This window comes from Macaca nemestrina, chromosome 12, assembly GCF_043159975.1.
Source record: "Macaca nemestrina isolate mMacNem1 chromosome 12, mMacNem.hap1, whole genome shotgun sequence".
Taxonomy (NCBI): domain Eukaryota; kingdom Metazoa; phylum Chordata; class Mammalia; order Primates; family Cercopithecidae; genus Macaca; species Macaca nemestrina.
Window position 1 is genome coordinate 49,410,350 of NC_092136.1, and position 14,495 is coordinate 49,424,844.

Consider the following 14,495-nt stretch of genomic DNA (forward strand, 5'->3'; position numbering starts at 1 on the left):
AAAGGATAGGTTTAAGATATATTTTGGCTTTTATGCCAAATCTAGTCATAGACAAATAAAAATAACTGCACTGGAAAACATGGGGAGAATAAGAAATAAAACAGTTCAAATTTTATTTCTTTGAGAACACTATACTTATTTTTCCTAGAAAAATTGTGTTTGTATCTTGATAAGTCCCAAGTTACTTTGGTGGGTTATTCTCAAACTTTCATCATCTAAAATTTTGTCTTAAAATATATATTAATAATTTTCTTACCAAATTTATATTAAATGTGGTTTATGATAGTATAAAACAGTTTAATGGTACAAATAAGTTAACTATTAATGTAAAAGAAATCATACTTGCTAGACATGTTTTCAAACTTTCACTTTCTTTTGCTGTCAAACATTGCTTTCCACTGGAGCCTTTGTGTATTCCAAATGACTAGAAGCCAAAATATTTTGTTTAAACTCCCACTCTATAGTATTTCCCAGCTGTGTACTTATATGGTGTAATAAAAGGATTTAACAAATGGGAAATAGCAGCTGCATTTGGAAATTCCCTTTGTGCTTCTTTTTCACTGGATAGATTCAATATTGTGTAACAACTGTAATATCAGACCTGTAATGACTTATACTGTAAGTACCATATCACTAACCAATTTTTCTTTGCAGGAAAAAAACAATAGAAGGATTTTAAGTTTCTGGGCACACCTGCAAACCTACATATATTGTGTGTGTGTATGTGTGAGTGTGTGTTCGAGTGGGAGGACTGTGCTAATGTAAAATTTAATAAACATTTTATCTCATTCTACTTTAAAATAAATATGAAGTCAAAAAAGATGTTTATGAAATTAAGTAAAACTTGTAGTTTTCTTTAATGGATCATATTCTGTACTTGTAATTGAGTCCCAAAAAATAGTTGTGAAGAAATAAAATTCAAAAGAAAATCTAAAAAATAACAACATTTTTTTTCAGCACTTGTACAGTTTCCATTGTTATTTACTTTCTGTAATGGCCCTCATGGCCCTCATTCATGAACTGTTAGAAACAAGCCCTAAAAGTTTCTTATCTCCTGGATTCAGGAAGGGTTTTACTTTGAAATGTCATGACCACAGAGGAAGTTTTCTGTCAGAGAAGGTGAAGACAAAGCAAAGAAGTCCTGCTAATTCCCACTTCCTGATTAGAAAAAAAAATCTTTAAATGTAAAAATTCTGATTATTTTGAGGTGACACTGCAACAAAATATGAGACCACATAGGTTCAAGCAAGAAAAATAATTTGTAATGGCATAAGCAAAGAAGGAGAATAGAAATTTTAGAAATAGGATTTCAAGGACAAGTTTGAGATGAAAAGTTTTAGATTCTGATTTTAATCATAATTACCTATTTTATAGACACCAAATTGTTGAATTATAAATTTAATGTGCTATGTTAATTAGTGAGAGCCATTTGAAGGTTGGAAAGTTAGTGTAAATAAGAGTCACTATCCTTCTCTTTCCACAACCACTACCACTTTCATCATGGCACCTGGTGTGCCAATACCTTTTTTGCAGAGGGATGTTGACACTGTCCACTAAAACATGCTTTTGCTCTTATTAGGACTGACTCATTAGGCTGGAATACATTTGCATAATTTTTTTTCATGGAAAAATGTACAGCATATTATTCTTTTTGATGTTAATAAGCATGGAGAAGAATATTTTTGTGATAATGTTTCATGACATGTATATGATATTGTGTGTAATGAGTATCTGCTAGATTGCAACTGTAGAAAGGACAGATAAACTTATATAATGTTGGTGATCTTTTCTGCAGATTACATACAATTTTTTGGTGCAAATTATGTATAGCTACTTATATCAAACAGATAAATTACAATGTACATGTTATTTTGAGCCTTCCCTTCCTTACTTTTTTTTTTCTTTTGCTTTAGAGTATAATTTAGAAAGGAGTTATCATCACTGGATACCTGAGTATATAGTACCTGCTAAAGTTCCAGGCACAAGGACTAACTTGTGAATAATATAGATAAGATCCCTGTTATCATAGAACTTACAGTATAGTAGTATGGCAGATAATAAAGAAATCTTATAGAGTGAGACAATTTCAGACAATAATAAGTACTATGAAGAAAATTAAGTAAGAAAATGTGATAGAGAATTACTCCTTTAAAAAGACCGGGGAAGGTCTTTTTGAGGAGGTGACATTTGAGCTGAAATTTGAATAAAAAGAGAATTACTGTGCAAAGATTAGGAGAAGACACCCAGTCAGAGTGTATAATAAGTACAAAAGTCTTTTAGTTTGTGTGTTTGAGAAACAGAAAACAACAGGGTGGCTGGTGAGGGAGAGAATGGTATGAAATGAAATCGGGGAGGCTAGCAGATTACAGATATTATGGAGTCTCATAGGCTACAGGGAGGTGTTTAAACTTTCTTTCAAGTGTAAGTAGAAGCCATTGGAAAATTTTAAGCAAGGGAGTAACATGATTTATGTTTTTAAAAGATCACATCGCCTGCTGTGTAGAGAGTGGACTGTGAGAGAGAACATCAGAAACAGGAACATGGATTAGGAAACCATTGCCGTAGTGAAGATGAGAGTTGGATGATAAGCGGAAGAGTGAACAGTTTAGGGAGATTCTTCATTGAAGAGTTCTCAGAGATTCTGAAGAAGACAAAATTTACACAAAGGGTGGAGAGAATGTTTTAAGTAATGTACACGTGGGCAGAAACATAGTCAAGAATGACAAGAAATGAGGTTGGTGAGACCAAGGAGACGAGGGAAGAGAGTAGAAATGCTCTTGGCCAGAGAATGGGCCTCGGCGAGAGACAAGCTTTTTGCCTAAGAAGCAACTGTTAGTAGGTGGCTTCTGTGGTAGGCCATGGGGATGTGGGTAAGGCACCAACACTCTCATGAGATATAAAATGTGATGATTGTAAGTGGGAACTTATGCACATGTGTACACTTACATTCTTATATTGATATATATTTTGGCAAAAATATACATCTGGCTTTTAACTACTAGTCTAAGTAGGTAGAAATAACCATAGTGGACTCTCAGCCCCAGAATATCTGAACTCCTTATAAGAAACCTACTTAAATTCCTCCAGGGGAGTTTTATCTTCTAGAAAAGTTTTAAAATAAGTTTCCACCTTAAATAAAAGATGTCAATAATGCCCTTTGCTGTAATTGAATGAAAATAATGGTAGGCGTCCTGAGATATTTAATAAATAACTATTGAGGAAAACACCTTCTTGCTTGCAAACAATTTCTGCTCTCTGCTCCTCTAGCTTTCAGTCTCATGAAGTTGCTAATCAACTCTGGAGTGTTTTTTGTTTTTCACTTGAAGTCATAAAATTGCTGGTGTGGACTTTGTACCATTTCTGGGAACGGAGCTATTGTCATTACATGATAACAGTCCAGGAATTTTTAGTGAGGATCTAATCTTCAGTCTTGCTGTTATGACAGACTTTGAGAAGATTTCTAATCTTGTTATTTTAGAGATTTTAAAAACTTGAATTGTTGGCAGTTTTTTGTAAGATTTTGTCATTTAAGGTAGTAGGCAGCACTCCTTACTTTTATTGAGACTGTACTTTAGAAATTGTAGTGAAACCCACTTTCACTTGGTCCTAACTAGTGTATAGACATAGTGATAACTCCTAAGATAAGATTTATGTACACCTTTGTGGTACCTGATTGGCATATGAAGCACTGGAAAAAAGTCCATAAACCTGTGAGATTTAGACTTCTTGAGACATTTAGTTACTACTTCTCTCATTTTTGGATTTTGGAAATGCATTCAATTTTAGTAAAGTTAAAGCCTAAATTTCTGTTAACAGGTGAAAATGGTCATCTTTACCTTGAATCACTGCATAATATTTTCTAGGAAGACTTATGGGGGATTTCCCAGTTCCTGTAACTTTGAAACTATATTTGCATACAGTGCTATCTCTTTTTCAACCTATTTCAGAAATTTAATAACAGAAATTTATTTAGAATTTGAACTAAAAAATAAAACATTTTATTGCATGGAATCTGGCAAAGCTCTTGCTGTGGGTAGTGAAATAGACAACAAATGTTGTCTAGCGTTAACACATTGATTACCTTTATATTTTTACACCCCGATGATGTACACTGTCCTTTAAAAAAAGTATGTATTTTTAAAAGTTCCCCAAATCTAAATTGTTTAAATTAAACAAAAGGGTTGCTGGTATGATACTTGGAAGTATCTCAATGTTTATGGAAATATAAATAATTTTTTCATGATTCTTAATTATATAATATGCCTTTCTAAGAATAATTTTTGGAAAAATTTTCTTTCTTACCTAGCATATTATTAAAATCTTCATCAAAAGTAGAGACATTAGGCCAGGCATAGTGGCCCATGCCTGTAATCCCAGCACTTTGGAAGGCTAAGGCAGGTGGATCACTTGAGGTCAGGAGTTTGAGACCAGCCTGGCCAACATGGTGAAACCCCATCTCTATTAAAAATACAGAAATTAGCCAGGTGATGCGTGTTTGTGGTCCCAGCTACTCAGAAGGCTAAAGCAGGAGAATCGCTTGAACCTGGGAGGTGGAGGTTGCAGTGAGCTGACATTGTGCCACTGCACTCCAGCTTGGGCGACAGATCAAGACTCCGTCTCAAAAAAGAAAAAAAAAAAAGTAGAGACATTAACATGCTCTGGAATAGTTGGCTTTTTTCCCCCCTTGGGCAAGAAGGAATCAGGTATGCATGCTGATTAACACACTCCAGTCATTAACATGTGATTATGTGGGCTGCATATTGAGCACCTGCCAAAATATAAAAATCCAGTACTTTGCTACATCTGTGCAAAGACTTTTTGCATTTCTTTTGTATTTTGAAAGATCAAGGAAAACCGGACATTAATATCTTTTTTTTTTCAGTGAAATAAAATTGCATATTCAGAATGTGTTTAAGGAGATGTCACATGTCATGTTTATTTTGATTTTAACCATTCATTCTGTGTAAGATCCAATGACTATGGTTTCTAGTGCACTGACTATAACATGAACCCCTTAATGAACTCTATCACTGACATTCACTTACAATTTGCAACATTCCTGCATGTTCATAAGGATTATCTTTTCTTGGATTCAGCCAGTGTTCTCCTAATTTGCCTCAGTTTTATGTGATATTTCTATGTTTGATGGATATTTTGTTTACATTCACTTTACCTATGTCCTGCTAGTGTATACCTCATAGTAATGCCAGGGCTGCTCCTGTGGTTTGGCTTCTCCTGTCAACTATCCCTCTGCAAATACTTCTATATGACCAAAGTGTAGCTTAGAGTCTATAGCATTTACAGACATAGGAAAAGTAGCTTTTTGATAATTATTTAAAATAAGACTTGGTTACTAATAAAAAATCAGGTATAGTCTAGTCTAGCATGAACTGTCTGATTGAGCAAGACTGTTCTACTTAGCTTTTATTTTTCCTAATGGATTCAAATGTCATTTGAATGTAGCTTTTTTAAAAAAATAAATTTTTTATTAAAATTGGTCAGGGTTAATCAATGGAAGCTAATCTCAGGACACCAATAATTTTCTGATTAAAGCAGAACTCTATGAGCATGTTTCAGTCCATAGGTGGTTCTGATTGATATATATTTTCTTGTATAGAAATCCTTCTTAAAATTTTTTCTTGCCTACCCTCTGGCTACATTACTATAATGAAGTATGATAACTGGAACAGTGAAATCTGTACATTTTTTTTCATAATGCTTCCAAGCAACATGTAGAAAATAATGTATATATTATATAGCATGCAGTTGTTTATATGACTAATTTGAACTTTTTGTGATTAGAATGAAATATTAATTTCAAAGTCCTTGTAGATCAGCAGGAATAAGATGGTGACAACTGTGATACACAGCATATTACTTTGGGAGGAGGAAGCCAGGATTGTGTTTGCACACCTTGAGACCTACCTTCTTTAATTTGGAGAGGGTTGCTTTCCATAAAGGCAACTTTAACACAATGAATCCTATTAGCATCATTTGTTTGAAGATGAGGTTGAAAGGGCTGTCTCTGATTATTCAAACCACCTGCATCAAGCAGGAAAGACCCTACTCTGTTCCCTCCACAAATATATCTAATCTTTCTTGAACACCTATAATGAATATGCATTAATTACCTTGATATGGAAATTATTCCACGTTTGATTGTCCTCTGCAAAAAAGTTTCCTTGCTTTCCAGGAGAAGCATAACCTTTTAAAGAAGAGCAACTTCAAACCATTATTACTTTTGTCAATACAGCTTTCAATGTGATGACATATTTATTTTTTATGATATTAACCTTTACTACATTCTCTTGACCCCTAGGCATTGTTTTTAGGTGATGGAAATTGAGTTCAATAATATGTCTTTGTGTAAACCACATTCTAAATTCCAAAGTATAAATTACAAACCTTTGCTAATAAAATTTTACAATCAGGTTGAAATTCGAAATGAATATTTATGCTTTTCATTTATCTTCTTTATATTTCATTAGCACCCTGGAAAATGGAAAACCTTATTTAATAAAATGATTGGAAATTATTTGGTAAACTTTTGCTTTCATTATAATTTAACTCTGATTTGTTTCTACTCCCAGTGTACTGAGAGTACTCAGAAAACAATATTCTCAAATGTCTCAAAATTTCTGAGAGGAAGTATGCCCTCATTCAAGCACAGATAGATTATGGTGGTATAATAGAAGAGATTCATTTGCTGAGAAATGAATAATTCAAATATTTATATGATAATTACTTTTATTTATCAATTTTTTGTCAGTTCCAGTGGCAAGTAATAATTTTTTGCATGAGCACTGAGTTAGTCAGGATTAAACTAACGTAATCCATGAATGAATTCAGAAAACTTTTGCTCTTGAGTTTAGAGTCAATATTTGACTTTGTTATATTAATTTATTTCATACCTGGTATGCTTCTACTTAAGATGATTCTCTCATTTTTGTTCTCTCATTGATGTATTTCAGATATAATTTGATTATAGTTCATTTATTTTGCTTTCTGAAATTAACAGTAAAGTTAGAATTTGGCTGTCCTTTTGGTTACTGTTCTCTTGTATGACACAGTAGGTCAAGGAATGAATCTATGTTTTTGGATATTTGGAAGTTAAGAGGGAAAAATAAAAATTCAGAGAGAAGTTTTTCTTTCCAGAGAGAAAATATGGGCTCTGTGATTGTAGTTGAGTCATCAGTCCAAAGTTGTATATTGCATTCAGGTAGAAGAATGCACAGCTTCCAAACACTGTGAGCACCTGATGGCAGTTAGACTTATATGCTGCCTTGTGTTAAATTGGTGACATTTTGTGTCCCGTTTCCCTTTTGCTGGAAATGTATATAGAGATAGGTGGGTGGATGCATGGATGAGTAAATAGATTGTTGTTTTATAAGTAACATAACCTCTGAGGAATCATTTTTAGTTTCTTTGTATTTGTTCTAGTTGTAAGACCTTAAACAAGAGAGTTAGAGATGTTATTTAAAATGTTCTGAATTATAAAGAGTTTATTGGTAGCCCACCACATGAATTTACCATATTAGAAGAAAATTTGAAGGTTCTTTCAGTGAAATCCTCAAACTTGGGAGCTTTACTGGGCAAGATCTAGTGAAGAGAGGAGATTGTTGAGCTCACAGGGTGGCCCTGAGTATGTATGACACAAAGCAATCTGTTCTCTCGACTCTCTTCTTTAGGCAAACTGGGCGTTGAAAGGACTTAACTGTCAATAGAGTTGCATCTCTATTAAGGAACAAATGGATTTGACAAACCTTGATTGGGCTCTGATACTTTTTAATGTTAAGATTTGTGAGGTATGAAGAGCATACCATGAGTTATTTCTTTTCATTTAAAGCACACTAGTTACTTTGCTTATTACAAAAACAACAACAAACAATATGGATGTCACTCAAATGGGGATGAAAAGAAAACAACTGCAGAGGAGGAGAGCATGAGGAAGATTGACTTGACACCAGAGTAAGTGGTTCCTTCTTCAGAGGAGCTCTGTGGAATCATTTGAGACTCTCCAATTTGTCCAACATCTCCAGCTTCTGCATAATCACTCCCTTTATTTCTCAATGCCTTAAATTCCCAAAAAGACATTCTTTTTGTTCAGTAGGGGGCCCTTTTTAAAAAATTTTTTTTCTCTGGGGTCCTTAGAGGGAACACAGGTTACCTCCTAGAAAGCCTATGTTCATCTCTGCCCTAATTTGCTGTGTGACCTTAGGGAAGTCACTTTATATCTCTTGACTTCAATTTCCTCAGCTCGAAAAAGAAGGATTTGAACTATAATCACTAAGCCTCTTGACACTTCTCACTTTCTTGGTTTCAAGGTTAAAATTGGGATAGCCAATTTGACTTAGCTTAATACTATTGTTTAGATTGAGTATCATGTATATGGTAGTTTGGGTATCAATGAATTGCCACATGAAAATAACTATCTAGAGTTGGTAGGCACATGAACCAGTCAATAGTTTAATGTTGTTTTTGTTTGTTTGTTTTACTTGGAGTCTTGCTCTGTCGCCCAGGCTGGAGTGCAGTGGCTTGATAGCGACTCATTGGAACCTCCGCCTTCTGGGTTCGAGTGATTCTCCTGCCTCAGCCTCTCCTGAGTAGCTGGGATTACAGGTGTGTGCCACCACACCCGGCTAATATTTTGTGTTTTTGGTGGAGACAGGATTTCACCATGTTGGCCAGACTGGTCTTGAACTCCTGCCTTCAACTGATTTGCCCGCCTTGGCCTCCCAAAGTGCTGGGATTATAGGCATGAGCCACTGTACCCAACCAATAGTTGAATATTGATAGAATGTTGATTTAATTGTTGGGAAATTCACTATCAGGCCTTCCTTAAAGCTCTGCTTACATGGTATGAAATCTTTAAAACATGACATCTCTAAGGCAGGTGATAGTGTGTCTTAATTCTTGTTGTTCAGATGGTACTGAGTATATTGAATTTAGGGCACTACTCTTTAAGAGATATATAGAGAGAAACAATTGGAACACACTCAGAGGAGAATGTTCAGATTGGCCAAACTGTGTTTTATGAAGAAGAAATGAAGGAAAAAGGGATATTTTCCCTAGATGAAGAGAAGATAGAAGGGTACTGTACTAGCTGTGAGTATGTATTGAACAACTGCCATTCTGAATGTTTCCATGGAATAGAAATATGGATTGGAACAGGTTTCATATTTCTATAAAGAAGTATTTTAGATAACCCTCAATAAATGGAATGGACCACTTTGGGAGCTGCTAAATCCTCTATTAGTGAAAGTGTTTAGGGAGAGGCCAAACAGCCACTTGTCAAGGAAATCTTAACACTAACCACCACCATTTAATGATCACTTACTATGTCATGACACTGTTCTAAGTGTTTTATTTTTATTGATTCATTTAATTCCCATAATAACTCTTTGAGATAAATTCTTTATTGCACTATTATTATTGCCATTTTGCAGACAAGGAAATTAAGGCAAAAAGAAGTTAACTAACTTGTCTGAGCTTATATGGATGAGAGGTGGAAAAGCTGGGATTTAAACTGGAAAATCTTGCCCAGGGTGCCTGTACTTTGTTAACTATTTTATTATTCCGTCTTCTCTTGCACAGGGAATTCAAGTGCTAGATGGCATTGAACAATTGGAGTTTTAAAGACTTTTGAATCTTGAGATTCTAATTTTGTGTGTGAGGCTGGTAGTGTATAGATAATGCAGGGCTTTTCTATGTGCCTGTCTTGACAGGTTTGGGGATGTTTTCTGTATTTAATCTATTCGCTATATTTACTTCTATTTGTTAAATAGAATGTTAATGAGGCCATTCAACAAACTTTTGGGTTTGTTATTTTTTTTTCTGCAAATTGAAATAACATTTAGGAAACAACAGCTTATTTTTAAAGCCTTGGGAATCGTGACACTTTAGCAAATATTGGTAACAAATCTATTTTCTGAGACATCTATGAATAATTTTATTGTTACTCAACAGCATAGTAATAGTGACAAGTGGCATATGTTATTTCAGTTTTGAAAATGTTATGTAAATCTAATATACTAGCAAATATCAGTTTTAATAAAAGCAAAAATACTCTTTCACTATCATTCAAAAAATGACACTTTTGTCATAAATAATCTGTTGGCAATTAGAATCAAATACCGCATTTTAATTTATATACGCTTCTTTAACCCAATTCTTTTCCTTACAGTATGTCACATTAGAAAAAAACATAACTTTTTTCCTCTGAGAAAGAACCATAAATGTTTGCAATTTAATCTTCAGCATATTGAAAAGGTTAGATTTCCTTTGTTAGCAAGAAGTTATTGGAACCTAAATCTTTTCTGTCAGTCAATAAGACTATAGTAGAAGGTGTCTTATATAGCACAGTTGGCAAGTAGTTTTTGTTCATCAAAAAAACAAAAGATTGTTTAAGGTGGAGAATCAGAAAAAATGTTACATATATTGTCTATGGTATAAGTTAATATAATATAGTAAACATAGATGTGTATGTGTAACTTATATAACATAATTTGGACATTTAATTGAAACTTTAAATATATAAATGCACTGCATAGCAAGGAAGGACGGGGTTTAGTGGTGGGAGCCATGTGACCTGGCAGGGAAGATTGATCACTAACTTGGTTGATTTGCCAGTCCATGGTAATTTAAAACATAAATGACTTTTGGTTGTTTTTGCTATTGTGTTAACTTCTTACATAAATTGTAGCTCCTTAATTCCCTCCAGTCAAAGACTACCAGGAACATATCTGTAGCTGAACACATTGGGTTTATTACTCATTTTTAATGAGGGAGAATATATGCCATAGTGAACCATAGAGCATCTTAGGAAGAGAGTGTTCTATTTGGACCTATTTTAGGGTTTGGGCTTTCTTTTGGTGATTTTGAGTAGGGCCTAAGGAAACAGAAGTTTGTTGTAGATTGACTGCTGTCTGAAACCGGGGCAAATCTATGATTGGATATCTCAATAAACCTTATCTATAGGGAGGGCAGACTAGGTTGAGGATAACATTGCAACTGGAGAGGCTACAACTAAAATGGAAAACAAAGCAAAACTGACAACATACAATGCTATAAGAATGAATACATTTAATTCATTCTTGCTACTGGATACAGGAAAGGTTACAAGTGAATAGTATTCTGTTCTTACAATTAGACTGGGTAGCAGGTAGTGTACTGGGTAGCAGGAAGTTGATTCTTGCAGCTACTTATGCCATTTCCCAATCATTTCTCCCAATTGCAGTGACTCCCACCTGTATGTGGGTTTCGATTTCATTATATAGGCAAGATTCAACTCCTGACCTATGCTTTCTGACTCTTAATTCCTGACATCTGATCTGACTTTTGCAACCCCAGCCCACTACTCTCCTCTGCTTCCAGTATGGCTCACCATCCGCATTCCTTGTCTAGGTGTGGTCGGCAATCCAGCTGAATCAGAGCAGTAGTGTACTGTAGCTGCTCCTGGACACAGTAGAGAGAATTCATATGCAGATAGGATAAATAAGAATTGATAGTATTCCTAGAAAAAGCAAATTAGAAGTGCTAAAGTTCCTGGAGTTTTGTGAGAAGCCAGATCTCAATGGAATTGGTTTGAGGTGAACGTTGATAATGAAGAAAGTAATGTAGTTTAGTATTTATTATTCCACTTAGATGAACAAGTACGAATAAAAACTTAAAAATGGTGCCAGTGGTTTTCATGACTATATTTGCAGAATTGAAAATTGAAAAAAAGGGCAATTGGACAAAGGACATTTGTATTTAATAAGAGTAGCTATCATTTATTGAGTACTTATATGCTGGGCATTGTACTAAGTGCTTTATGCATGATTCATTTCTCATAGCAACTATTTGAGGATATAATTATAGCTCTACCCTATAAAAAGGCAGAGTCTAATTCCCATTCCCTTGACTATTGGCAAGGCTTGGTGACTCACTATTGAACAGAATGCAGTGACAGTTATACAGTGTGATTTCCCAGGCTAAGTTAGAAACAGTGGTATAGCTTTCATCTGGCTGTCTCTGGGACACCACATCAGAAAGAAGTTTCGCTATCCTGAAATTAACATACTGTAGAAAAGAGACCATGCAGAAAGGTCATGTAGAGACAGAGTAAGATGTCCAAGAAACCCTAGTTATCCCAGCCCCGAGCTCTTAAAATGTTCCCAGCCCAGGTACCTTATCTGTGAGTAAAAAAGTCATTGAGATGACTTTGGCCTTAGCCACTGACTTAACTGTAACCTCATGGGAGACTTTGAGACAGAATCACCCAGCCCAGATGCTCTCAAATTCCTGACCTACAGATACCATTAAGGATAATAAATGATTATTTTTGTTTTAAGCACTTTGTTTTGGGATGATTTCTTATACAATACTTAAGTAATACAAGTTACTTCTTTGTAATTCTTTGATTAAGGTGAATAATAAAGTATAATTTTTGCCTCAAATATAGATAAATCTCCTTTCTAGAAATGAATGGAAACAAAAAGCCTTAGAAGGTAGTAATCATTGACGTTGTGGCATCTTTTACTGTTGAGAGTGACTTTAAAAAAAAAAAACTATAGCCTTATGGAATAGAAAAAACATTGGATTTGGTGTCAGAAAACCTGCACTTAAAGATTTTTAGCTCTACTGGTCCTGCCTATGTGACATGGAGGGAACAATCTTGCTGAGTGTGGTTTTTTTCCTGCTGAAAGTGAAGATGTAGAATTTGGTATCTAGTTGTTGGTGACATATTTTTAGAATGACATCTAGAGACGAATGCATCAGAGGAGGGTGATGAAGGGTCTGGAAATCATGGCAAATGAGAAATGGGTTTAGAAAGTGCAGGAGTTTTACCTAGAAAAAGACTATTAATTTGATGTCTTCATTAAGATATTTGAACAACTCTCACATGGAAGAGGAAATAGATTGATATTATGCATCTTTTGAGAGCAAACAGGAAACAATGTGTTGTAATTAATGTTTTAGTCCAATACTGCTGCTAATAACAAAATACCATACACTGGGTAATTTATAAACAATACACATTTATTTCTCACGATTCTGCAGGCTGGGAAGTCCACGATCAAGGCACCAGCAGGTTTGGTGTCTGGTGAAGGCCCAGACTCTGCTTCCAATATGACACCTTGTTACTGTATCATCTAGACAGGACCAACAAACTGTGTCCTCCCATGGAGGAAGGGCGGAAGGGCAAAAAGGACCTAACTGTTTGCCCTCATCACTTTTATAAGGTTGCTAATCCCATTCATGAGGGCTCTGTTCTCATAACTTAATCACCTCCTAAAGTGATTAGGTCTTAGACTTTCATTTATGAGTTATGGGGGGACATATATTCAAACCACAGCAATAAGTATCTAGATTTTAGCTTACATGAAGATTAATTTTTTAATAATTAGATTTATTAGAAATAATATTTGCGATCCTTCAACTATAGGAATGCCAAGGAAAGAAAGCTTATTTATTTTTTCTGGGTTTGGTAGAGGGAAACTATAATATACTGACTCTCTCGACATCTTCAAGAAGGCCAAAGTCTATTCTTTTAAATTACTATTTTTTTCTGTTTCCCCTAAGCATCTGTGTATAAAATAGCTTTTGTTTTTCTTTACTACATGAGTCATATGTTTATGGAAGATGAATTAGAAAACACAGATAAGCAAAAAAGGAAATGAAAATTACCAACAGTCTTACCACCATTTAGGAATCGCTATAAATATTTTGATATATATTTCCAGTTTGTGTATGTTTGTGTGTAGGGGAGCACATTCACACTTATGCACACATATAAATAATTGGTGTTATAATCTAAATACTACAGTATATGCTTTTTTTCATTTAATACATCTTTCCTTGTGAATAAATTATTTCTGTGACTTTGATATTTATATTTAAATGTTAAGATGAAATTTATTTTGTGATTAAAAGTATTATTTGTGATAGGACATTTACAAAATATAGAGAACTTCAAAAAGGAAATAAAATTATCTGTTATCCCAATACTCAGAGGACCATTAACATTTTATTGTGTGCTATGATCTCTTTTTTTCTGTACATAATTTTTGTAATGATGTATAATGTGCTACCAAACAGTAGGTCTTATTCCTTCTATCTAACTATATTTTCATACTTTTATTCCCCACCACCACTAGCCTTTCTAGCCTCTGGTAACCACTGTTCTATTCACTACTTCTCACATGTGAGTGAGAACATGTGATATTTGTCTTTCTGTGCCTGGCTTATTTCACTTAACATAATGTCCTCCAGTTCTATTCATGTCGTTGCAAATAACAGAATTTTATTCTTTTTTTAATGTAAATAATACTCCATTGTGTATACATACTACATTTTTAAAATTCATTTATCTGTTGATGAAGGTGATGGATATCCTAATTCCCCAAATTTGATCATTACACATTATATGCTTATATCAAAATATCACATGAACCCCATATATATGGGCAACTATTATGTATCCAAAATTTTAAAATAAGAAAGTGTATTAATTT

General features: G+C 34.3%; 1 protein-coding gene across 37 annotated transcripts in view; it reads left to right on the plus strand.

Annotated features, from left to right (window-relative positions):
• LOC105486943 (SRY-box transcription factor 6) overlaps nucleotides 1-14,495 on the plus strand; it is an 806,217-nt gene that overhangs the window by 416,028 nt on the left and 375,694 nt on the right. The window lies entirely within an intron of this gene.